The following is a 25,148-nucleotide window of genomic DNA, read 5'->3' as shown; positions in this document are numbered from 1 at the left end:
GGAGGTATTCCCATGGAGTGGGTTTTCAGATTTTTTTTTTCTTGTGCTTTTTTGTATGTTTTGCGGAATGAAGGATTTTCCGGTGGCCGGAGTGCAAATCCTGCCGCCAAGCTCCGAATAAGAAGTAACCCAACTGCAGGAGGACGTCCGCAGACACAGTTGGGCACTAGATATGGATGGCCGTTGGCTCACAAGGAGCTCCTCCGCCCTTTGAAGGTTTTGTTTTTAATCCTGCTGGGTGTCCATATCCAAACACCCTCCTCACCAAGAATGTTGGAGGGGGAGACGATTTAGTCGCCAACAACCCAGCCATGAAACAGGTTAGTGCAGATTTACACGGTACCTGTAGCAAGTCACAGATCTAATCGTACCTGACCTGATACACTTTACACATAACAACAATTTCGGTGGCGGAGGTAATAAAAGACCAAAGATGGCATTGCAGTCATCAGGAGGAACCCGAAGAGAGAAAGACTGAGCCACCAGTTTATTATATTCAAATTATAGTTCCAACATGCACCCTCAACTCGACTATCCCTCTTCTTTTTCTTTCGGCTTCTCTCATTTATACTTGGGGTCGCCATAATGCTGGTCGACCACCCTTCTTAATCTCCTCCCATCAGTCACCCATTCTTTTTCCAATCCCACAATTTCTAAATCTCTTGCCACCACATCCTTCCATCTGGTCTTCGGCCTTCCTGTTCTCCTTGGCAGTCCTGTTCCATCACTCACCTCACTACATCCTCTCCTCTCTCTTTCTTTCTCTCCTCATCAGATGACCAAACCAATTTTCTCTCTTCTTGGCTACTTTACTTGATGCTTCCACAATCCTCACTGACCCCCTGTTGTACCATTTCCTGTCATTTCTCATCACTCCACACATCCATCTAAGTATCCATATATTATTTGCATCCAGTATCTATTTCCCTTTCTTTGATGTTGCCCAAGTTCCTGCACTATATAACAAGGCCGGTCTTACAACTGTCTTGTAATTTCTTCCTTTCAATTTCAGCGTAACATTTCTATCATGCAAAACTCCCCTGCACGTCCTCCAATCATCCCAACCAGAATTAATTCATTGCCTAATTTCCATCTGCCACTACTGATCCCAGCTTCTTGAAGGTACTCACTTTCTCCAGATCTTGATCCATAATCTTTCCATTTTTCGCCCGATCCTTTTCCCTCGGCTCAAACTGATAACCCCAAAATTAAGTCTTTGGTTGACTGATCTTTGTATCCCGATCATCCAGTACTTTTCTCCATTTCTCCAGATACTCGGTTATATTCTCATCATCCCCATCATAAAGCAGCCCAATGTCATCCACAAATATAATTGACGATGACACTTCCTGTCTCGCTTGCCCAGTTAGAACTCCATGACCATCAGGAAGACAAAGGGGCTCAATACTGATCCTTGGTGCAATCTAACTTCATCTTCAAAACTCTCACTTAACTTCTGATCCATGACTCTCTTTCTCCCATATATTAAGGGTATGTCATGGGAGTTTAATTCCTCGGTACTTTTTGTATCCTTGAATATCCCCCTTTCCTTTAAATATTAGAACCAGAATACTTTGCCTTCATGCCCTTGCAATTTTCTCCTGTCAAACTATTGAATAGTTTATCAATTGCCGGAATCGTTCGGATTTCGACAATTATGTTGGTCGGTTGTGTGTGTCATTCTGTGTGTCTGTGTGTCTGTCTGTCTGTCTGTCTGTCTGTCTGTTTGTGTTTACCCTGTAGCAGCCACACCGTTTCAGCGATCATGACCAAACTGAGTACAGACGTCGGCCATGGTCCAACTTAGACACTTGTCATTTTTGGTGAAACTAGGTCAAACGTCAAGGTCGTCAAGGTCAACAAAAAACCGAAATTCTTATTTTCGCAATAACGTCCGCTAAAATGGTCGTATCGACTTCAAACCAAATCCACAATGTGCATCTTCCATTTCTGCATCCAACCATATGTCTCATTGGGTGTCACATCAACACCCTTATTAGCGGTTGGGGGTCGAATGTCAGGGGGGTCGGGTCAAAACTTTCAAATTGCGATTAAAAACGCCATTTCAAGTCCGATTGACTTCCAAGTTATGATCATGACCAAACTAAGTGCTAGAACTCATTAAACAGTCACACTATTGACTGATAAGAACCAAATTGATTTCCAGGTTTTTGTTTTTTCAGAGATCATGGAGATATGACAAAGTTATTCCGGCAATTCCTTGCTCAACGAGCAATTTCATTATCTTGCCAAAACGAAATTTTTGCAAGATATGTTAGTCAGCTTGTATGTTTTTTTTTGTTTGTTTGTTTGTCTGTAATCACGTATAAAAAAATTCTGCAGAGCACAGTTATCATTGGAAATTTTTGTAACTTCGCATATCAGAGGCCTATAGAGGTCCCTTTCAGCTCATAAAATTTTGAAGGTCAAGGTCAAAGGTCAAGGTCACTTTGTCGCAAATCAGGGGAGTCGACGAAACCCTTATTTTTTGAGTAATTTTGATCGGATCGTCTTCAAACTTCATGGGAATATAGTTCATGGTCTGGCGCTCAGCTGATTATTTTTTGGTGGCGATTGGCCTTGACCTTCATGGTTAGCACCTCAGGTCAAACATATTTGACCCCAAGGTCAAACATATTTGACCCCAAGGTCAAATTTTTAAGTTTTAGGAACCATATCGTGTAGTACCTCAAATTGAACACTTCGATGAGTGCTTTCTAGATATGTCAAGCTTGAGACATTATGACGTCATTTGGTGACGTTATGAGGCAAAAGCATATTTTTCATGGTTACTCTGTAGAACGATTCTCATCGGAATCTCTCGTAGGCAGATATTCCTCAAGGAGTCGCTCCTGGTGGATAGCAGCTCTGTTCACCTCAGTGTGACCTTAAAGAAGTCACACGTGGTCACCTTTTGGCAAGATACGGGTCACCCTGCAGGTGACATTGGTTTATTTATTTATTTATTCATTCATTCCTCCAACACCGAAGGTGAAGGACGTTATGTTTTCACCCCTTTCTGTCTTTGTTTGTTTGTTTGTTTGTTTGTTTGCAGGATATCTCAAAAAGTTTTATGTACGGATCCAGATGAAATTTTGTGGACATGTTGGGTGTGTGACAAGGAAAATATATTCGATTTTGGTGAAGATCTGAATCCGGATATGGATACGAGAATTATTTAATTTTTAAAGTGATTCTTCAACATTGAGAAATAGGACCAAGAATGATATAGTACTGTATAGCATGATATTTCAAAAATGTATTTGGCCCAATATGTTCTCGTGGATCAGGCATCGCGTGGCGGAGGTATGCGTTCTACCGAGTGCCCTTCTAGTTTTTCTTGTGTTTTCTTCATTCAGAAGCCAGTTAAAGTTTTGGCCCCACATCACTTTTGATTTCCTCCTCTGTCACGGAGTTGCTGCTGAGCGGCCTGGGTTAGTTTTCCCGCCTAAATCTGTGCTCTGCGGCCTGGAGATGGAGAGTGCTACAAAAGAACATTTAGGACTGATAACAGAGGATAGAAACATCAAAGGGTCAATGTGATTGAGAATTTTAGACACAAACAATAGGGCTGGTGGACGTCATCTATCTAAAACAAAGCAACACATATCTAGCATGACATTAAATTGCTTTTACGCTTATTCTAATCACTCCATCAGGAAATAACTACGCTATCTTAAAGCATTTACTAACCCCTAGGAGTCGTTTCCACAACAATATTTTATTCATTGGGCAAAGGCACAAAAACATTTTAGTCAATCGGATACGTCTGATGTCACGGAACCCAAATGTTCTCCACTCGATAGATCTGCGCCGACAGGTGAGTGTACTCCAAACATGACCATTTCAAAAGGAAAACCCAAAACCCGACGTAATATGGAACACAACAAAGGAACTCTTAGATTATAGGGCATGTCGTCAAAATCCCTTCAGAAAGTGCTTTTTGTGGTCTCCACATTGGAACTACATATATTATGTCTTTAAAATATAGGTATTGCATGTCTTATCAATATCCCCTTTGTTCCCACGCTCAAAAGTGGAGCATTAATTAGTAATTCCCGCCTAAAAATAATGCGTCAAACAAGTAATGTTTTTTTAACGGAGTACTATGGGTCAAAAAGACCTGACTACATTCAAGAGGTATTATCTTGCCAATGTTTTGACAAATGATGCCATGTTTGGTATCAACATAATCATATAAGTGTCTTGTTTTAATAAATACATTAATTAGCGCAAGTCAAGGTCAATCTTGTTAGTGACCCGAGGTCAAATGTCAATGACCTTAAATTTGGGCTAAGGTAAAATTAAAAATTTGCTCATAATCTTATACACATTTACAAATATCAGATCATGCTGTAACATCACCAAGTTGTTTATAGGTTAGCAAGCTGTGATCCAATGGAGAGTTTTTTGAAAAAAATATTTTGCATGTTGCCATGGCAACGGTTTGCCAAATTTTGCGATTATTTTTTTTTTTTCTTGCTGATGAACTGTTCGGACTACCATAAATTCTGAACTAAAGATATTTTCCAAAAATGCTCTCATTAGATCACAGTACATAAAACAATCAACAATTGTGCCAATTTTCAAGGATGTAGCCCACTCACAACCTAAAAAAAAATTACGATCAAATCACGTAAAGCTGAAAAACGATAGAAGCCGATAAAGATTCGTATCAAAATGGCCGACGTTACATTTTGCAGATCGAAGTAACGAATGTCTGTTTACATGTCAGCACATGCAGCTCAGTGGGTGAATGCATTTAGACAATATTTAGATCAACAGATGGCAGTATTTTTTATTCAATAGGTAGCAGGACATGCTGTGAACATATAGAAACACTTAGACTCTATTTAGAATTGCAAAATTTGCTTGAAAATAGGTGAAAAGGGGTTATTTTTAGACAAAAATTACAACCGGAAGTGGATTTTTAGCACTTCCGGTTTGTAAAAAATGAGACTAGGGTTGTTAAATTGTACTTAAAAAGTAATGTTTGGTAATTTTTTAGAGGAAAAATGTATGGATCCAACAAGATATTAATATTGTATGGGTACAAAAAACAAAAAATAAAAAAAAATCCACCTCCCATAGTCCCCCATTAAAAGGGAACGCGGGTGTTGCAAGTGAGAGCAACAGATATGCTGTTTAAAATGGTTTATTTGCCCAGTATTCCGGAGTTATAATCCCATGTTAGTTTACCTTACCATTAAAAAGATTCTTCCTCTTCAAAGTTTTCTTCATCGAAGCAGATATCTCCAACTTCATCCATTTCTTCTTCACTTTCTTGAGCATCGTCATCGCGTACATGCATGTTGTCACAGTTCTCGCACTCGCACAGTTCGGTACAACATAGCCCCAAAGACACACAACACTGGTCATCTGCATCTGATGCTTTGCACTTGGACTTCTTGCAGGTGCAGCGTGAGAGTTCAAGAATGCTCTGTTGAGCAGGTTGCATTTCCATCCAGTTTATTGAGAGGCTGCCATCGATCAATTTCCAACCATGTCCAGCTGGTGATGGGATATCTGGGTGATTGTCAAAGCTGCGCTTGCAAACAGCTGCCTGGAAGTTGGCTCGTTGTACGTGTTTGATGAGGGCATCTCGGTTTGGTGGCATGACACTTTCGTTTCTTGTAGCCATTGAAAACATAGAATACCGTGCATCGTTGACATGACTGTACTCTTGATGGCTGTAAAGCTTGCAAACGAAATCCTCCAGTAAAGAAACAAGCTCGTCTGTTACGGAGAAAGACTCGCCAAGCATTTGACACACATGGGAAAAGGATTTATTTTGGGTGAGAAGTTTGATTGCTTTTGTTTTCCCTTTGCCGTAAAAGGAACTTACAGAATCTCATCCTGTGAAACAGTGGAGACCTATGATGGCTTTTGCGATGTCATCTCCAAGCTCCTGCTGCATGGCCTGTAAGTCAATGGTACATACATTGTCGTCTCTGCCAGTGTGGAAATACAACTGGGAACCCACAAGGTGCGATACAAGTGCCACACCAATAACAAACACGTCAGTGTCTGGGCTTTTGATGATGATGCTTCTGATGCCTTGGGTGCTGATGTAATAAGCATGTAGGAGCATCCTGGTGTCAGCCTCCTCTTAGGTGGAATGGAGCTGCGGTATTTCTTCAATGCTGATGGTACCATTTTTTGGTGTGATGGAATGACACATGTTGCCATGTGCAACATACAGTGTGATGCCCTTAAAGTTGTCCTCTCCACAAGTACTCCAATGGTTGAACAAGAAGTGAACTAGCTGTTCCTTACTGAAGCTGTTTGCCAGATATTTCTTCCATTGTTTAGGTACAGGTTGGTCTGCCTTGGATATTTTAATCCTCTGGGAAGCACTCGCTGCTCGTCGTTTCCTCTCAGCACCCTTAATACTGATCGATGGATACGTGTCTGTTACAAAGTGTACAGAGTTGGAGGTACTACTTAGTGCCAGGTACACTAACTGTCTCAGAATTTTTTCCACCAGTTGACCCATGCTTGCAGGCATTCCTTTTGAACTCATTTGCTGAAGCATGGCCATGCCATCAACTACCCATACGCCTCCCTTTGGTGGGTCCACGACAGGGGAACTCTCAGGTACACTTTCTAGGTAGTGTAGCAGCCTTGCCTTGTTAGTTTTAACTAAGCATCCCTCATAAGTCGCAAGGGCTGGTGGATACGGGCTCAACGAGTATGTCATCATGTTTTTGAGATTCACTTCGTACTTTGCCAATGATGACCAGCCTTGCCAACAACTCACGATCACTTTTCAAAGTAACATCTTTCCCTTTAACTCTGATGGTTTGCTTGCTTGCATCTGAAAATGTTTTCAGTTTCATCTTCTTCAGCGTTTTGTTCAGGTCTACATCATTACCTTGCAAGCGGCTTTTAGAAAAATTGACTAAAGCTTCATCGCCCTTTACTTTTACTGCCATGAGGTCAGAATACACATCATCTGGTGCAATGACTCCAGATGACAAGTGAACCAGATCATTAGCATCCATTTCCGGGTCATTTTCGAAAGGATTCGTCATGCTCGTGATGATACTCATTATGTTGTTTACATCGTCTTCATCCCTAGTCATTCGACTGTTGGTAAGGTCTGCCCTTTTTGAAGATTTCTGCCCTTTGCCAACGATCTCTTCACATTGTCTGGTTATCGAAGATATATGGAATCGATCTACTACATGTAAAAACTAGAGGGGGAGCACTCGGGAGAGTGCAAAACCTCCGCCGCCAATACTGCTGGGTCACTCAAGTGAACCTTATATCTTATTCATTAAGTATGATGTCAACAGTGCTGAGTTATAGTTCTTTTCTCCAACATTTTTTTTTTGGGGGGGGGGGGGCTGGAAATCACTTAAAACATGTAAAAATGCAAAAAAAAAAAAAAAGAAAATTTTTTGAAAAAAAAAAGTTGCAAATTTTTTTTTTTGGGGGGGTTGGAAATCACTTAAAACATGTAGAAATGCAAAAAATTTCCTTTTTTTGGGGGGGGGGTAACAATTTTTTTTGGGGGGTTGGAAATCACTTAAAATATGTAGAATTGCAAAAAAAAAATTTTTCTCTAACAATTTTTTTTTGGGGGGGGGGGTGGAAATCACTTAAAACGTGTAGAAATGCAAAAAAAAATTGTCTAACAATTTTTTTTGGGAGGGGGGTAACAATTTTTTTGAGGGGGGTTGGAAATCACTTAAAACATGTAGAAATGCAAAAAAAAATTTCTCGTTTTTTTTGGAGGGGGTGGGGTTGGAACTCACTTAAAACATGTAGAAATGCAAAAAAAAAAATTTTCTCTAACAATTTTTTCGGGGGGGGGTAACAATTTTTTTTGAGGGGGGGTTGGAAATCACTTAAAACATGTAGAAATGCAAAAAAAAAATTTTTTTTTTCTCTAACAATTTTTTTTGGGGGGGGGGACCAAGTCCAAAATTTAATGGCATGATCCTTGGGCTATACCTAACCCCCCCCCCACCAAGTTTCGTCGAAATTCGTTGAGGAGTTTTTCCGTAATACTGTTCACAAACAAACAAACAAACAAACAAACAGAAAGGGGTGAAAACAGTAACCTCCATCCATCTTTGAAGATGGCGGAGGTTAACAAAAGTCCCACATTTTACGATTCATGTAGACTACACAAATCAGAACATTTGGGACTGACCTGACCCAATATCATAAGCCTCCCTCCGTGATTGTACATGCAATTTTCTCATTCGTGATGTATTTGTAGGCTACTTTTAAACTTACCCGATGATTGGGTGACATTCTGATGCTTCTGCTTAGCAGTTTGGGCACGTTTTTGCTTGGTAGAATCAGTGAAATACCGGTAACGCGCTGCGTGGCAATGCACTTTCACATGCGCTGCAGTGTAGACCATGATCGCGGACGAAAGACCTCGCTAAATCGGCCTGGTTTCCCACCAAATCGCTCCAAATATCTACAGCACTCAAGAATGTTCTCCACCTTTTTTCGGTAAATGGCACAATATCACCACCGGCACCTGGAACATGTGCATAACACCTATTTTTTTACACCAAATTTGACACCAACTGATGCCATTTTCACCAAACAGCATCTGTTTACACACGTGACCCGCTATTCGCCGTACCCCAGCACTCTCGTACGATGTTGCTGATTGGCTCCTTTTCAAAAATGAAAAATCGCAGCAACGTTGATAAATGAAACGTACAATTTTATTGGATAAATATCGAGATCGTGAAAATTATTTTACCGACGAAATATTAGTTATTCTAACCTAAAATTCAACAAAATGCTCCAACCGATGATGCGGAATATGAACGATAATTCATAAAAAATATTAAACTTAATTATAAAAGAAGTTTTATTCAGTCGGGAGATGGAGACCACAAGACAAGCTCTTAGGACCACATGCCCCCTATCGTCTATCTGTGACTGCTATCCATTCTCCCCACCCCTTCTCATTCAGCTTTTTCGTTTACATATTCTTTGAAACAGAACATTCACAAAAGTCCCTCCCCCTACACACCACCTGTACTTGGTAGACTGTTCTTAATCCGTACGTGACCATAAATATTTTGTGCCCTGCTGATCTTTCTATGTTCGGTAATCTACCTTCAACATTAGAACATGGTACTAGTTGTACCAATACACCGCCTCGGTGGGACACAACACATGGTATATGACATGTTTGTTGGATATTATAGGTGCATAGACAGCCAACATATTGTCGTGTTCAGGGCTCATTGACATTGGTCACTGAACGGATGGACCGAACGGCTTTTAACTCCTTTGGACACGTCCGATTAATGGCGGCTTTGCACGCGTGGGATTGCACAAAGCACATGAGAACCTGAACTCTGATTTAACGGGATTTATTCCCAAACGCAATAACAGGGAATGGTGGGGACGATGGTGGGTTGGGGTGACTGGATTCAATGAGGATTGAATTGTACACGAGAATACAATCTATGGCGCCTCACACCAGATTTGTTCACATAGGGGGAGGGAAATGAGAAACCTGAGTGAGGCCTGAGCTGCTGTGGAGACCTCAAATCGGGCACGACGAAGCACACCGGCAGGACGACGAACAGGCGAGCAAGGATGACTAAGCATACGGGCAGGACAAAGGCAGACAGGACGATGAAGCATGGAGATGAGCACAGAACACTTTTCCTCGGGCAAGGCAACTTTTTCCCGCTCTCGTCCTTCACACCAAACCCAACTCTCCCGAGATGACAAAAAAAACAACTGATCTTCTCCCCCCCCAACAAAGGTAACGATATATACAGTTTGTCTCAAAATATAGATAGACTTCAATATTTCTTCTTCTCCTCTTTCCTTTATAAGGGGTGATGTCCACCGGTACCAAACTTCTGCCCTGCCTTGATCACAATACTTCTCGACTTCCCCCTGTTCAGTTATTTCCCTCCACTCTCCAACCACCCCAACTTTCGTGATATCCCTCCTCACACAATCCTCCCATCTCAACCGTGGTCAACCTCTTTTCTTCCTACCTTTCTCCCTCAACCTATCCGCTCTTTGCCATTCTCTCTTCCTCCATCCGCACCAAATGTCCAGCTCGCTTCAGCCGGCTTTTTAACCAATCTCCCCGCCAAGCTCATCTGCACACCAATCTCCCCTCTCAGTTCATCCATCCTCCTCCTACCACCCTCTTCACTCATGCTGTACTCAGACTTTAATATTTCAGAAAGATTAATTAAGCAGCAAACAGAGGGGTGATGTTGAGTGTTGATACCGAACAGATGGTGCTGGTGTGATGGAATGATCGCATGTCATCAGTTACCTGTCACCCATAAGGCATTGTAAAGCTACAATACTGTATGGTATAGTTTTCTATATATAAAGTCTGTATTCATTTTATTGAGATGCCCTGTATTATATCCACGAGCCAACTTTTTCACACGACACAAGAACTCGTTTTGTATAACAAGTTGGGTAGAATTGTAGTGTTTTACCACCTTGATTGTCAGGCAAGGCTGAAGATGACCAGAAGTGGTATGGTTTTGTATGGTCTACAATGAATGGCCAAATGTTGCTTAGTTTCTATAAATGGGAAAAGCACTTTCTTTGTATTATGGAATCAAATTGTCTTTGTCCAGTATACATTTGCCACTATTTCCCCAATTGCAGTGATCTCAAAGTGCTGCCTTTCGCTACTCCTGTGGAGCTGGCAGTGGCGACGTGTGGTGAGCGTATCGAAGGAACAATGACCATGCTGAAATCTGCTGTGCTGTTTTCCCGGCACACAATCAAGGCACACATCTTTGCCGACGAATCGTTGCACAGGACCCTTTCAGATTTGGTAGGTAAGGCTGTGGGATTTTGTGAAGGGAGTGATGCTGCGATGGTGATGAAACTTTGTATGTCGGCCAAATGTGTTTTTGTGCGTGCGTGTGTTTGTGCATTCGTGTTTTGAGTGTTGTGTGGTGGTGTTTGTGATGTATGGGATAACAGCTCGTTCTGGTTCCCAGTTGGGGAAATGGCCCGACACACTTCGACATCAGATGAACGCCTCTCTGTACCCCATAACCTTCCCTGATGGGCAAGATAAAGAGTGGCGTCATCTCTTCAAGCTCTGTTCTTCTCAGCGCCTTTTCCTGCCGGTATGCAAAGGGATCCATTAAAATCTACAATGTCAATTCCTGAACGTCCATGCAGAAAGTGCAGGGCAATCAAAAGTTTTTGGACAAAGCATGTGTATATTTATCTAGGTGCGGAGGGGGGTTGGAGGTAAGAAAACGGTTGCATTAAGGCCTTTGATAAATTTAAATTAATGTTGTGCCATAATAATTGATTTGATCACATGCTTGTATTGAGTTTTATGTTGTCTGGGGGCAATACCTGACAGGATGTTTTCATTTAATCTATCTATAATTCCAGCGGTGTGTGTGTGTGTGTGTGTGTGTGTGTGTGTGTGTGTGTGTGTGTGTGTGTGTGTGTGTGTGTGTGTGTGTGTGTGTGTGTGTGTGTGTGTGTGTGTGTGTGTGTGTGTGTCTGTGACCGCTGTTTCTCGACAACCTCTGGTCCGATCTAATTGAAACTAGCCAGGTATATTGCTGGGGACCTGAGGATGTGCCTTTTCAAGGTTTGATATTAATCGGACAAGTGTTTCCCAAGTTATGGGCATTTATTTACCAAACCAATGGCAAGACACATTGCTGCGTAGGCGTGGCCGATGGGGAAAGGGCGCCATTTAGTTACCGTGGCGTAGGAGTGGCAATTGTCAATGGCAGCGAATGTCATGGCAAGCAAAGACAGGGAGGTAAACTTGATTTTAATTTGGATTTTAATTAACTCTGTGTGTGTAAGTATCACAGCAGTTGTTACTTCAATGCAAGCGATAATTTGTGGAATGATACGAACATTCCGTACGGGCACGCACTACTTTCGGATAGTGATGACTTACTGTATTCTAATAATTTCTCCATTTCTTATGCGCATTTATAGATAAACACAATGCCCCAATCCAGTCGTCATTTATGAGAGCGAAGGAAGGGCCTGTGTGTTTGTTTGTTTGAAAGGTTTTTTTTTTGGTTTGCACGTACGGCCACGCACGAGCGAAGGAATGGCCTGTGTTGTTGTTTCGGGCATGCGGTTTGAAAGTTTTTTTTTTTTTTTGCATGTACGGCCACGCACGTACGGGCACGCATGTACAGGCAAGTACTAGTAATAAGAATTGTTGATTTTCTGGTTTGGTGTGCTCCAGGCAGCTGTCCCGTAATTCATTTGTCACTTGAAGATCACACACACTTTTTGTTGCGTGCAAAAACTGTCTTTTGAAAAAAAAACTTATCAGTACTCTTGCAGTACCTTGGCAAAATTCCATGTTTATGATTGTGTGTATGCTGTATAGTGAGCATTGCCTCCAGTAAGTTGTTGTACAGGAGTGCCTTGTCATTCTTGAGTTTCCCCTTTGTGGATTCACTCCGTCACAATTAATTTATTGAGGCAAGGTTTGTGGATTACAGTCATTGCTTTCGAAGAATCGCAGGCTGGCAAACTGTTTTCCACATTTACTCACTTAATTAACATGGGCCATCAACACAACAACCCCCTCAGACCCCCAGCACCATCATCACCATTATCTCCATCAACTTGTCTTCATCGTCGCTATCATCACCATCACATTATTGAATCAAGTTTATCATAATCATTATTATAAAAAGATAAGTTTCATCATCACAACTCAAGAAAACTTTATTTTATATTCTTAATACAGGAAAATGATGCTTTATTTTTATGTTCTTAACTCTTGTATTCATGAAAATAAACAACACAAAAGCAATGCACAAATGTGTTAAGGGTACAGTTTGGCAGAAAGGGTGCCACATTTTAAACGTTGAAATCCATTACCACTTAAGTTTGCGCATCGGAGAGATTTTAAGGAACATAACCCCCGCGAACAGCATGGCCCTCCTGTACTACAATGCAGTACAAGTATGCCAGGCCAAATGGAATCCACCTGTTTGCAAGGTACCTTGGATACCCTTTTATCTAGTTTACTTTACTGATTGGCACAAGTCTTTGACTGCATTGCACAAGCTTTTGAAAGTATGAATTATTGGATCAGATTATTATTATTATTATTATTATTATTATTATTATTATTGGGATGTCCTTTATGAGGTAATGAAGCTATTGATGAGATAAACTGTAAATGCAATCATATCTTGACTTAAAACCTTGATGTGATTTCTGACACTTTGCACATTTTACTTTTGATTCCTTGCACAGTCCCTCCTGAAAGCTACAGATTCTGTAATCTACGTGGATACGGATGTGCTTTTCTTGGAACCTGTAGAGAAGCTCTGGGCTAAATTTGCACAATTTGGCCCACTGCACATCGCTGGACTAGCACCAGAGCACGAAGACCCCAAAGCTGGGTGGTACGCGAGGTTCGCGCGGCACCCTTTCTATGGCCATGCAGGTCTAAACTCTGGTGTGATGCTTATGAATCTTTCTCGCCTTCGTGCTGCGAGTTACAAGGTATTTCCCTTTGTTGTCATTGCTGTTATTAATCCAGCAAGGTGTGTGTGTGTGTGTGTGTGTGTGTGTGTGTGTGTGTGTGTGTGTGTGTGTGTGTGTGTGTGTGTGTGTGTGTGTGTGTGTGTGTGTGTGTGTGTGTGTGTGTGTGTGTGTGTGTGTGTGTGTGTGTGTGTGTGTGTGTGTGTGTGTGTGTGTGTGTGTGCGTGCGCGTGTGTGTCTGTCTTTTGCTAAATTTCAAGTTTCTTTATTTGTATCCTCAATTTTCGCCATAATTGGGTTCATGTGGTGTCGCCGAAAGCATGACATATTATCGGATGACAATGAATTGTGTGTTTTGTACTGATAGCTGTTTAAACAGTCACAGGTGGCTCCGACTTTGTGTGCGAGTACTGTTTAAATTAAACTACCCTTTCCAAGGTCACGAGATGCTATTTTGTCTCCAAGGTTTGCCCAGTCCTTTCAGGTTTTGTGGTCATTGCCATACATCCTTTAATTGGTATTCCACCACATCTCACGGACCCTGCAATTGGACTTTCATAACAATTGGCTGAGGCTCCTCATACTAAACCTGTTTCAACATTTAAAGTCACCACAATGCCAGTTCGTTGCACCATGCCTGGTGTTAGCTTAATGGTTAGGGTGTCGGGCTTGGGATCCTAGAGTCCCGAGTTCAAGTCCCGCTCAGCTGTTGAATTAATACCAGGTGGGGTTAACTTGGCCTGTCATCCTTTCGAGGTCGGTAAAATGAGTGCCAGCGTGCTGGTATACTGTGTCGTTGTGGCGACCTGTCCAGGATTGTGTCCAATAGTCAAGGAGACTGCTTGGGCAGAATCAACGCTCTGCACAGAGTATGGTCCCAATTGATGTATATATATATATATATATATATATATATATATATATATATATATATATATATATATATATATATATATATATATATATATATATATATATATTGTTGCGAATTCGCGCCCGCCGCGTGCGAACGGCCACGTAACTCGAATCGCGGCACGTCGCCCACCGGATGGACAATTCTGTCGTAACCCTCTCGGAACAACGCCGGGAGCTAGTCACGGGTGGGGGTTTAACCTCACCACGATCGTGCCAATTGCCCACCCACGCAGGATAGGGTTGCTCGCCAAATTTGATCCACCTAAGTACCTGCGCGAATGGTCAACTGGGCGATCGTACCACGCCACAGGCCGACTCCGGACACGAACTGCTTAAGCGGTCCGTTCCGTGCTACAGTGATAACCGAGTGGTGTTATCGTCGGCCTCGACGGTTCCGATTAATTACCGGGATGTTGCACCCACTACGGACCCCTTACGTGAAGCAGGATGGAGAGTCAATAGAGAAAAGACAAAGCGAAACAGGCACAGTTCAACAAGCAAGCATTTTATTTCACGGCACACGGAAAGCACGTATATACAGCCATACAGAATCAAAATGCACATAAAGCAAATGTAAGAGTTAAAACCGACTATGCGCACACACGGCAACACTTATACAGTTTTACTTCACAGACGGTGCCAACACACATTTACACAAAAGCAAAAGAAAGAAGCCACCCTCACAGACAAGGAGGTAGACAGGCCCGTAGGCCAAATGTGCGCGTGACCTGGAGGAGCGGCCAGGTCTGCGAGACCGGGGAGGTCTTACCCGCGTCCTCGTGACGCGTTGGCGGGCAAGCCGCAAATGTGGCCGCGCCGCTGTGCCCCGACTCCGTGCCCCTTGGTGGGTTTCGTTGGCACCACGTTTGGGGTGGGGTGGGAACGGTGCCCCCTTTTGCACTATCTCAGCGTGGGGGAAAGGGGGAATTGTTGATGCCCTGGGGGAGGGGAGTGGCTGGCTGGCTTGGGTCCCGTGACGAGACGAGTGATCCCCCACACCGCAACCTCGTCGCCAACCGCCGTCCTTCTTGCCTCGGACCCGAGCTCCCTTGCTTGCAGTTCCACCGCGCGCACTCGACTCAACTCCGCCAATGCAACGCTCCTTGTCCCCAAGAGCAACCTCTCGACGACACTCTCCAAGCAACTCCAAAACCCAACTCTCTCAATTCGCCTTACGCTCGCCTTTTTATAGGTGGCAGGAGCAGCCAAAATGCAAATTTTAGGATCAAAACGCGATTGGAGGTGGGGCCACGCCTCCCCCCCCCGGTCAGCCATTGGTCGGGCAAAAATGGGCGTGAACCTCTCCTGATCCTAAAATTTGCATATACGGACTTCACATACACACGCTTGGAGGCGGGGCCAAGCCACCCCGCGCTCGCCAATTGGACGGAGGAGAAGTGGGCGTGAAGCATTTCTGATCCGAATTTTCCCCTCGGAAAGGCCGCCATTCGTGCTCGCGGCTCGGTGCGTTCGGCACCAATCGCCGAACGGACCCGAGATAGCCCGACGTTCAGTGTTCACAGGTGGTGCGGGAATGGCCGTAGAAGCGATGATGTGGGATGAATTCGTGAAGGTAAAGACGAAGGTGGTGGAGGGTCTTCTGTGATGAGGGTTGGCGTTGTGGTTGTTGTCTGCGGGTTGGAGCGTGGTTGTAGTTGGTGACAATGGCTGGTGTGGTGGTTAAGGTGGTTGTTGTGTGATGGCGGTTGAGACGTGGTTGGTTCAAAATAACGACAGAAAAGAAAAAATGGCCAACTCAAAGTGTCACAGCCCGGATGAATCGCATAAATTCCCTCTATACAACGGGTTTGGGCTAACTACACATGTACCTATGAAGATATCTCACCTGCGGGCCCTTTATGGTGTAATGCGAATTTCCACAGTCGTAACAATATATATCTAAAACTATATATATATATATATATATATATATATATATATATATATATATATATATATATATATATATATATATAGTTTTAGATATATATTTCGATAGATGTATAGATATACACACACACTTATTGAGATCAGACCCCATTAATGTTGTGGGTATCAGGAAGCAATCATCACATCAGCTATTGTCTCGCGTCCTGATCAACAGGAAATACCTTCATCCATCCATTGGGACCATACTCTGTGCAGAGCGTTGGTGCTGCCTAAGCATGTCTCCTTGGCTATTGGACACAATCCTGGAGGGGACAACACTCCGACACAGTATACCAGCGAGCTGGCACTCATTTTACCGACCTCGAAAGGATGACAGGCTGAGTCAACCCCACCTGGTGTTAATTAAATATCCAAGCAGGATTTGAACTCGGGACCCTTGGTTCCCAAGCCCACCACTCCAGCCGTTAAGCCAACAACAGGCATAAAATGCCCACAGTCTTAAATTAAAAGTTATTCCCATCAATAAATGCAGGAATTATGCTTTGTTTGGTTTGGCGATAAGTCATGATACACTGCTCATTGGCTGTGCAAGACGAGGTGCACTGTGATTGGTTCCTGGCAAGTGATATCTGTATTCCACTCTTAGAATGTCAAAATAAAGACGTTTAAACTACAAACGGCAAAACAAAATGTGGGCCTCGTGCTACAGGATTGTGTGCATGCATGGTGGTATTATTACCTCCACCACCAGAGGTGGAAGGAGGTTGTTGTCACCCACTTGTTTGTTTGTGTGCAGCATCTCTCAAAGTTTTGGATGGATTCAGATGAAATTTTGTGGACACATTGTGCGTGTGACGAGGACAAATTGATTCGATTTTGATGAAGATCCGAATCCGAAAAGAAGAATTCAAGTGATTCTTCACCATTGAGAGATCGGGCTAAAAACGAGATATGGCATAAAATTTCAAAAAGTTAACGAAAAGTTAAGAATCCAGTGTTCTCCTGGATCAGGCATTGTGAGGTGGAGGTATGCGCTCTTCCAAGTACCCTTGTAGTTATTTTTCTTCTTTTGTTTGCAGACTGACATGACTCCTGTGCTCTTGCATTGGGATGAAGTGCTGTGGCCTCTGTTTCGTAAATACCGTTTCAACATTACATGGGGTGATCAGGACCTGCTCAACATCATCTTCCACTTCAACCCAGGTGTGAATGGTAAAAATATGCAGGACAAGCAAAATGTACCAATCTGTTTAAAAAGATATATTGTGTGTAGGAATATGAAAGAGGAACGGGGGGGGGGGGCGGTTGGTATTGGTGTATGTTGGTACAAGAAGTTTATAAATGTATTATTTTAGGAAGAGGGTGGATGGAAAGGGGGTTTGGGAGGGGAGGGGTTGATGGCAGACTGGCAGGATTGCTCAGAGGGAGTGTATTTGCATAATGTGCTGCTCTAATGGTTTAATAATGTTTACTTTTGTTTGTGAGCTCTAACTTGGGGTCCTTTGAAGAATCCCACAGCAGTACTGTCAGGAATATCCACTCACCTGGGCATCGGCACGTTTAGCAGGGGACAAACCTGTGAAGAACAAAACTTCACAACTTGGTCTTGTTCCTGAAACGTGATCTTCTACTAACCAAAATGTCAGTGGATTCTTTGAGTCCTGGGAGGATTCGGTTCCATCTTGTGAAACCCACAAATGGAGATTACAACTAACGGGGTATTTTAAGATCACACTGATATCACTCAATTGGGGACAGTCGAAGAATCCATAATCACGAGCACTCACTTGGCAACATCCTCTCTCATCACTTGCTCTTCCCTTGTGCATCTCACAGAGTTCATCTATGAGTTTGATTGTGCCTGGAACTATCGGCCAGACCACTGCATGTACGGAAGCGCCTGCCGCGCAGCTGAAGACAATGGAGTGTCGGTGCTGCATGGAAACCGTGGCGTGCTTTACGATGCGAAGCATCCTGCATTTCGCGGCATGTATCAGACTCTACGAGATGTAAGTATCATTGTGAATAAGTTTAAAATTTTTTGGGGGATTTTTGTGCTGCTTGACAGTGTGTTTGATTCATTTTATAAAAGTAAATTTGAATAACAACCTAAAACTATAACTGCACTCAGTAGAGCGCATACCTCCGCCAGGCTGAACAGTTTACATTTTGTTCTGAAGTTGAATCGACTCGTTCTTATCACCGAACCAAGTTTTGTCAAAATTCATCAACAACTTTTTAAGACATTGTGCTACATATCGTTTTTGACCCTATCTCTCAATGGTGAAGAATCACTTAAAAAAAAAAAAAATTGAGTATCCGGATTCAGATCTTCACCAAAATCGATTTGATTCTTCCTTGTCACACACACAACCTGCCCACCAAGTTTTGTCTGAATCCATCCTTAACTGTTTGAGATATCCTGTTCACAGATAGACAGACGGGGTGAAAGTATAACCTCCGTCTACCTTCGGTGGTGGAGGAAAAATGCTTTTTTACAATTTAAAGCACAACAGTTGTGGATCAATTAGGACTCTGACCTAGGAATTCAAAAGACTAAAATGGTACTCGCTACTTCCGTGCTTGACACTCAGCATTTTGAGGACTGAGCACGGACAAACCCCATTGGTTGGCATCAATGGGGAGGAGGAAATTTCTCATCGATTGCCCAGCTGAGTGAGTAGACAAAAGCAACGTCACAAGATTTTTATTTTTTTGTAAACCTTGTCGAGGCTCGTATGAGAGCGAACACACAACACACAGCAAGAGGGGCATGAGACAAGAGGGATGGGAGTGGGAAGGACAAAACAGTGGGGAACAGAGACATTAGGAGATCTGTGGAAGGGAGAGGGAACACGGGGTACACAAGATGGACATTACAGGGACTTTCAGGAAGGAAAGCAGGAAATTTGAAGGAGGCAGGTTTGAGGTGGATTAACGGGGGTAGAAAAGATCGAGGATTTGGATGGGGGATGATAAGAGGTGGTGGTGAACAGCTGTTTTGAAAGCCTGGAGGGAAGAATGGGAAAGAATAGAGTGAGGGAGTTTATTCCAAAGGTGGGGAAATAGAGGAATGAAAGGGTGAAGGTGAGCAGTGATTCATGATTTTGGTAGTTTTACCAGAAGGGGGTTTGTGGCAGACCTTGAGCGCCCTGTGGAAATATGGTGGGGACAAATCGCAGACAGAGCAGGGTGGGGGGGCGAGACTGGAGAGGAGAGGGTAGAAGACAGAAAGACAATGGACCTGCCTGCGGTGAGAGAGTGAGAGGCCCAAAAGACTCAGCCTCATGGTGGGAGATACTGATGATCCGAAATGCCTTGGTTTCCACAGCATGAAGCCGAGAAAGGTGGGAAGCAGGAACACCAGCCCAGAGGGGAGAGCAGTACTCCATCAGGTTGCGGACTAAAGCTTTGTAAGTGGTCAGGAGCTCAGGTGGGCCAAGGAAGGACTGCACAACGGAGGATTCCCAGTCAGCGACTGGCTTTGGAGGCGAGGTTTGAAATGTGGCTTTCCCAGGAAAGATCGTGGCAGGTAGTGAGACACAGAAGCTTGAAAGAAAGGACTTCTTCCAGAGGATTGTTGAGAAATGTAGATGGGGGGGGGGGGTCCAAATGGTCCTATCGGAGAGACGTAGTGAGAGTGTGAGATTTCTCCGGATTGAAAGACATGTTCCACGTGTTGTACCAGTTTGTGATTTCATCCAGATCTGCACAGAGCGAAGAAGCTGCTGCTTGCCGGTCTGAGGGATGACAGATGGTAAGGCAGAGGGTGGAGTCATCAGCAAAGAGATAAAGAGGATTTTCCAGAGAGTCGGAGAGATCATTGAAAACCATAAAAAGAACAGGGCCCAGAATGCTACCTTGAGGAACTCCAGCCTGGACAGGAAGAGGGGATGAAAGAACTCCATTTAGGGCCACACGTTGACTGCGACAGGAGAGGAAGTCTGCGAGCCATGAGTGGAGATGGCCTTTGATACCATGGGAAGAGAGTTTGGTGAGCAGGGCAGGGTGCCAGACCGTGTCAAAAGTACGTGATATGTTGAGGGATATGGCTCTGATTTAATGTTTGGCATTGTGGACCTCCATCCATTGTTAGGAGAGCAGCAGCAGAAAAGTCAGGGTCAAGTGACCTGGTCTGAAACCAAATTGATGATCAGAAATCAAGCCATTGGAGAAGAGGAAGGATTTAATGTCTGAAGCGATGATGGATTTCACAACCTTGCTGATGATTGGGAGAAGGCTGATTGGTCTGTAGTTGCAGGGATCTATTTTTTCACCTTTTTTATGCAGAGCAGAAATGTTTGCTGATTTCCAAGCAGATGGCAGATGACCTTGAGCAAATGAGACGGAGAATAGAACAGAGAGAGGGTGAGCAAGAACAGAGGAGCAGGTTTTTAGGACACGTGGGCTGATTCCGTCTGGACCGGTTACAGAATCCGAGTCGAGGTTTGAGAGCAAGCTCTCCACTTTATCAGGAGAAAAGAACACAGAGTCCAGGGATAGTTGTGTGTGACTGGGTAAGGCGGGTAGAGAAAGATCACGTTGCTCAGACCCAGAGTGCCCTAAAGGAGTGAAAGAAGTGCCCAGGGAAAATTACATCGCTTCCCACAAACTCCATGGCTATGTTTGTCTGAAATAGACTCGTGTTGTATCGTGTGTTTGTTTGAATGTGTGTGTATCATTGTGGTGCAGCAAGTCCATTAGCCTTTGACCCTGTAGAAAACTCCCGTCCCCATTGGAATATAGACAACAGATATATACACTGAAAAATTGATTCAATGGGGTTTGGATGAAGTGTGGGCACGATGAACCAAACGGCCTCCTCCTTTGTCCACATTCCTTGTATTGGCTCAGCTTAATAGTGCTGAGAGGATCCGTTGGAGTGGATGGAAAATGGGAAGGGGGTGGTGGTTTGATGTCGGACTGGCAGGATATCTTTAACGAAGTGTACTCAGAGTATGTTCCTTTACTGAGCCAACATCAAGTCTACTTTTTTAGCTGAGCACTCACTTGAAGATACCACAGCTGGCATTCATTTGGAGACTAAAGACCCTAAGCAAGTGCACACACCTCGAGGTGCGCACACACTCCTCCGAGTTATGTAGCCTGATTGCCTGGGTTTGAATATCGGCCCAGCTATAAACTCTCATCCTGGTGTTGTATACAATATTTTTATACAAGTAGGGCAACACAACAATGTGCATCCCATCTCACGGATGGACATTAAGCTGGGTGTCCCAGCTGCCAGTATAAGTAAGGTGGACGTTAAAGATCCCACGGTGTCCTTCACGTGGAGCAGGTGAGCTACCTCCGACACCCTGGCTAAGTTACAAATTCCTACCCTGAATCTCTTCTGGGAAGGCAATGGCAAACCACCCGAAGCAACCATTTCCCAAGCAATGCTTTGGCAGCACCAGCTCTCTGCAAAGAGTATGGTGCATCGATGAGGATTATGCTGATTACATGTATTGAGGTTTCAATGTTTGACAAGTTGAGCAAATAGTAACCAGTTCCATGGAGTACTGTACTTTTAAACACACAAAATATTTCATTTTTTGGGCTGACATTTCGTTGTGTTAATTTGGAGCCTGGTGTTGGCGCAGTGGTTAGGGCAGCGGCTTGGGATCAAAAAGGACCTGAGTTCAAGCCCCGTTGGGCCACTGAATTAAAACACCAGGGGGTTGACTCAGCCTGTCATCCTTCCGAGGTCGGCGAAATGAGTACCAGTATACTGGGCCGGTGTATACCCCGGTTAAAATAGGTGTACCATATCCCTGTGTGTTGTAAGAGGCGACCAGGGTTGCGTCAGGAAGGGCATCCGGCGTAAAACATGTGCCGAATCACTATGCGGATCATGCGGATGATTCGCTGTGGCGACCCCTAACGGGAGCAGCCGAAAGAAGAAGAAGAAGAAGAAGAGATTTCGTTGTGTTAATTTGAATGCAAGGGCATTGAACCAGTCGGATCTAAAAGCAATATCAAACTGTTAACTCTGATTGTGCTTTGTTGAAAGAGGTAACCTCTATCCAGGGTTTAAATGGGCAGGTACATTCTACAAGCAAAAATGGTGTCTTTTTATCCACCGCGTTCCAATTGTGTGTTGATGTGCCTCTTTATAATCTTTATCTCAGAATTGCAAAGTGATTGTGATTTTTTTTCTTTGTTTGTTTGTTTGTTTAAAGTGTGGGTCACAGCTATTTCCTGTTGCCGTAACGCAGTACGAAATCTTCATTCTTCATCTTTGTGCATTCATACAGTTTCCTTGGGGTGGGGATGTTGTGCAAGACCTCCTGAATCCTTTGGACGAAGCATTATCTTCTGCAGGAAATACACAGTGTGGCCGGTTGTCCACTCAGTTCACCCAGGGTCTGCGACGGACTATCGTGATGTATAAATCCGGGTGGATGGGCTCGTAGATACAGTCTTGGGGATGTCTTGAAGGTTAAGGTCACGGGTTGAGGCCTTTTGCGGAACTGTCATGTTTGAAGGCTGATGAGTTTGTTTTTGTTCACTCTGCTCGTGACAAAAATAAAACGAGAGCGAACTCGATGGCATGCCATTGCAAATCCCCACACTTTCCACATCAAGCAAACTTGAAAGATGGCAAAACGTTCCACCAGGAATGATCCAATATCAAATTGAGTTAAAAAAAAAAAAAAAATATATATATATATATATATATATATATATATATATTTATATATTGTTTTGACGCATGTGACCACAAACCCAGGGCCATGAACTGGAGGTCAAATCCAAAAAATCGTTGCACATTTCTTGCGTTCCCCAATGTTGATTGCATAAATAGTTTCATTTAAAAAGATTTTAAAAAATGCACCCGTAATTGCATTTTTTTGGGGGGGGGATCTAACCTTTGGAGCCCGCCCAAGGGCTCCAGGGGACGGGCTCAAAATGATCCCGCTCTCGCACCTTCTTACCATGTGGGTATCATAACTGCCAAGTTTGGTGAATTTCTGAACATTTAGGAGATAGCGTGATGGACAGACAGAGCTGATTGCAATTTTTTTTTTTCTTCAAAACTCGTGAGAATAAAAATGGGTTATTTTTAGAAGATCCACATAAAGTGAACGCCATCATAATATGCACAGGTGCCCAGCAAGGGAATCTCCGAAACATGTGCTCCATGATGCAGCGAATGCATAACTTTGCAAATAACTTCCGTCTTTACTGGTCTCACAGTCATTGGGCCCCACCATTGCCTTGATGGGCAGTTGGTGGTGTTTTCCTTTGGATTATTAACTCTGCTGACAACTTGGTATACAATTTCCATGTCGTAGAACCAATTATGTTAACTTTAACATATTTGGTTCTTTGTCCATTGCAACCCCCTTCATGAGATTCTGGGTGGATCCGGCGTACTATCGGAGGTAAAAACTTGCTGCACTACCTGGATCTTTGGCTGCAATCAGTGGTGTGTGTGTGTGTGTGTGTGTGTGTGTGTGTGTGTGTGTGTGTGTGGGTGTGGGTGTGTGTGTGTGTGTGTGTGTGTGTGTGTGTGTGTGTGTGTGTGTGTGTGTGTGTGTTTGCTTCCTGTTACTTTCTTATTATCTCTGTTTTCTCTTCTTTCCTCACAACTCTTTACTCCCACTCACATCGCCTTCTCCAGTTTACCCCCAAATTCCTCAGATCCCTGATCTCACCCCTAAAGTTGGCTGATAACCTCTGCACAGCTAGCGGCATTTCTGATGTCCAGAACTTCCATTCCTTCCACAGGGAAGGTGTGCTTCATGCACAGGTGTCAAACGCCACTGTTACACCACTGCCATTGGTGACGAAGGCGGTTCGAGGTTGTATGTAGTCGTGCATACGCAGGTGCATGCACATGCTTGTAGCACAGCAAATGCACACTAAACAAAAACTTTTAAAAACTATTATTTTGTCAGTTTTCATATCAGCTTTATAAAGGGGGGAGGGGAGGGGAGGGGGAGTATCCATTTTTTTTTTTTGTTCTTAGGTGCTCTTGTAATACTTAAGCATTAATTTCATCACAGAAGATGGAAATTCGACTTTTTTTTTGTCGACGAGGAAAACGCATTACTAAATTTGTGTGTGAGCGTGAAAAGGAAATTCGCCAACTACAAGCCTGAAATACTTGAATCGAGTAAATCTGTATTTTGAGCACATCAATGCTCTCCGAGGGCGTCGCTCGCCTTGGTTACAATACACTTGGAAATTGTCAATTTGGCAATAGCATTTTAAACGTGCTTTTGAGTTGGATTCATTATGCATTTAAATTGTTACTTGCTTTTTATAGCCGATGGAGAAATGGCATCCATCAAGGGCTGATGGTAAATGTTGTTCCTCAGTGTGCATCCAATTTGAATAAAGCTTGCTGTGCTGTTATTTTGTGCCACAGCAACACGGAGACATGACATGGGTTTGAAGGATTTATTGTGATGGGTTGATTTATTGTGGTTGTGCAACGCTGATTTGTTCTTCTGTAGTGTAAATAAAGTGCACGGTTCGTTTTGTGTGTGCTTTTATTTATTTCTTCTTTTCATTTCACCATGCAGGAGACGTCAGCCGTGGGGAAAGAAATATATAAAAGGTGGTTTTGGCCGAGCGATACCTGCTTATTAGCGTCCCATGTTCCCGAAACGATGGGTGAGACTGTTGTAATCTGTCTTTGTGTTGGTGAGAGAGCTAGTGCATGGGTGTGCGAGTCCACACACCAATCAACTTTTATTACAGCATCTCTGGCCACAACAATTTGTTTTGAGACAAAATTTGCACAATTTCTCTCGGGCCTTGCAGCCGACATCTGAGCTCGCTCCGTTTCTGATATCATGGGCTCGACTCGTATCCTTGGGCAGGCTTAGTTACATTTCGAGCTGGTGGACGACATGTTAGCCTCA

At 43.4% G+C, this 25,148-nt stretch overlaps 2 pseudogenes across 1 annotated transcript in view; one reads left to right on the top strand and one right to left on the bottom strand.

The window, feature by feature from the left end:
• Positions 1-24,763, top strand: part of LOC147014240 (glucoside xylosyltransferase 1-like) — a 49,541-nt pseudogene extending 24,778 nt beyond the window's left edge. The window contains exons 2-7 of the transcript XR_015050688.1: positions 10,633-10,804; positions 10,974-11,105; positions 13,237-13,488; positions 17,352-17,475; positions 18,109-18,281; positions 22,530-24,763. The product of XR_015050688.1 is annotated as a glucoside xylosyltransferase 1-like (transcript). The remainder of the gene's footprint in view (positions 1-10,632; positions 10,805-10,973; positions 11,106-13,236; positions 13,489-17,351; positions 17,476-18,108; positions 18,282-22,529) is intronic.
• On the bottom strand, positions 4,989-6,854 carry LOC147014241 (uncharacterized; annotated as a pseudogene).
• Positions 24,764-25,148: the final 385 nt, after the last annotated feature.

The sequence above is a fragment of the Eptatretus burgeri genome, chromosome 13, assembly GCF_056783735.1.
Source record: "Eptatretus burgeri isolate ZD-2024b chromosome 13, Ebu_testis_v1, whole genome shotgun sequence".
NCBI classification, from domain to species: Eukaryota; Metazoa; Chordata; class Myxini; order Myxiniformes; family Myxinidae; genus Eptatretus; species Eptatretus burgeri.
This window is presented reverse-complemented; position numbering and strand designations above follow the sequence as displayed.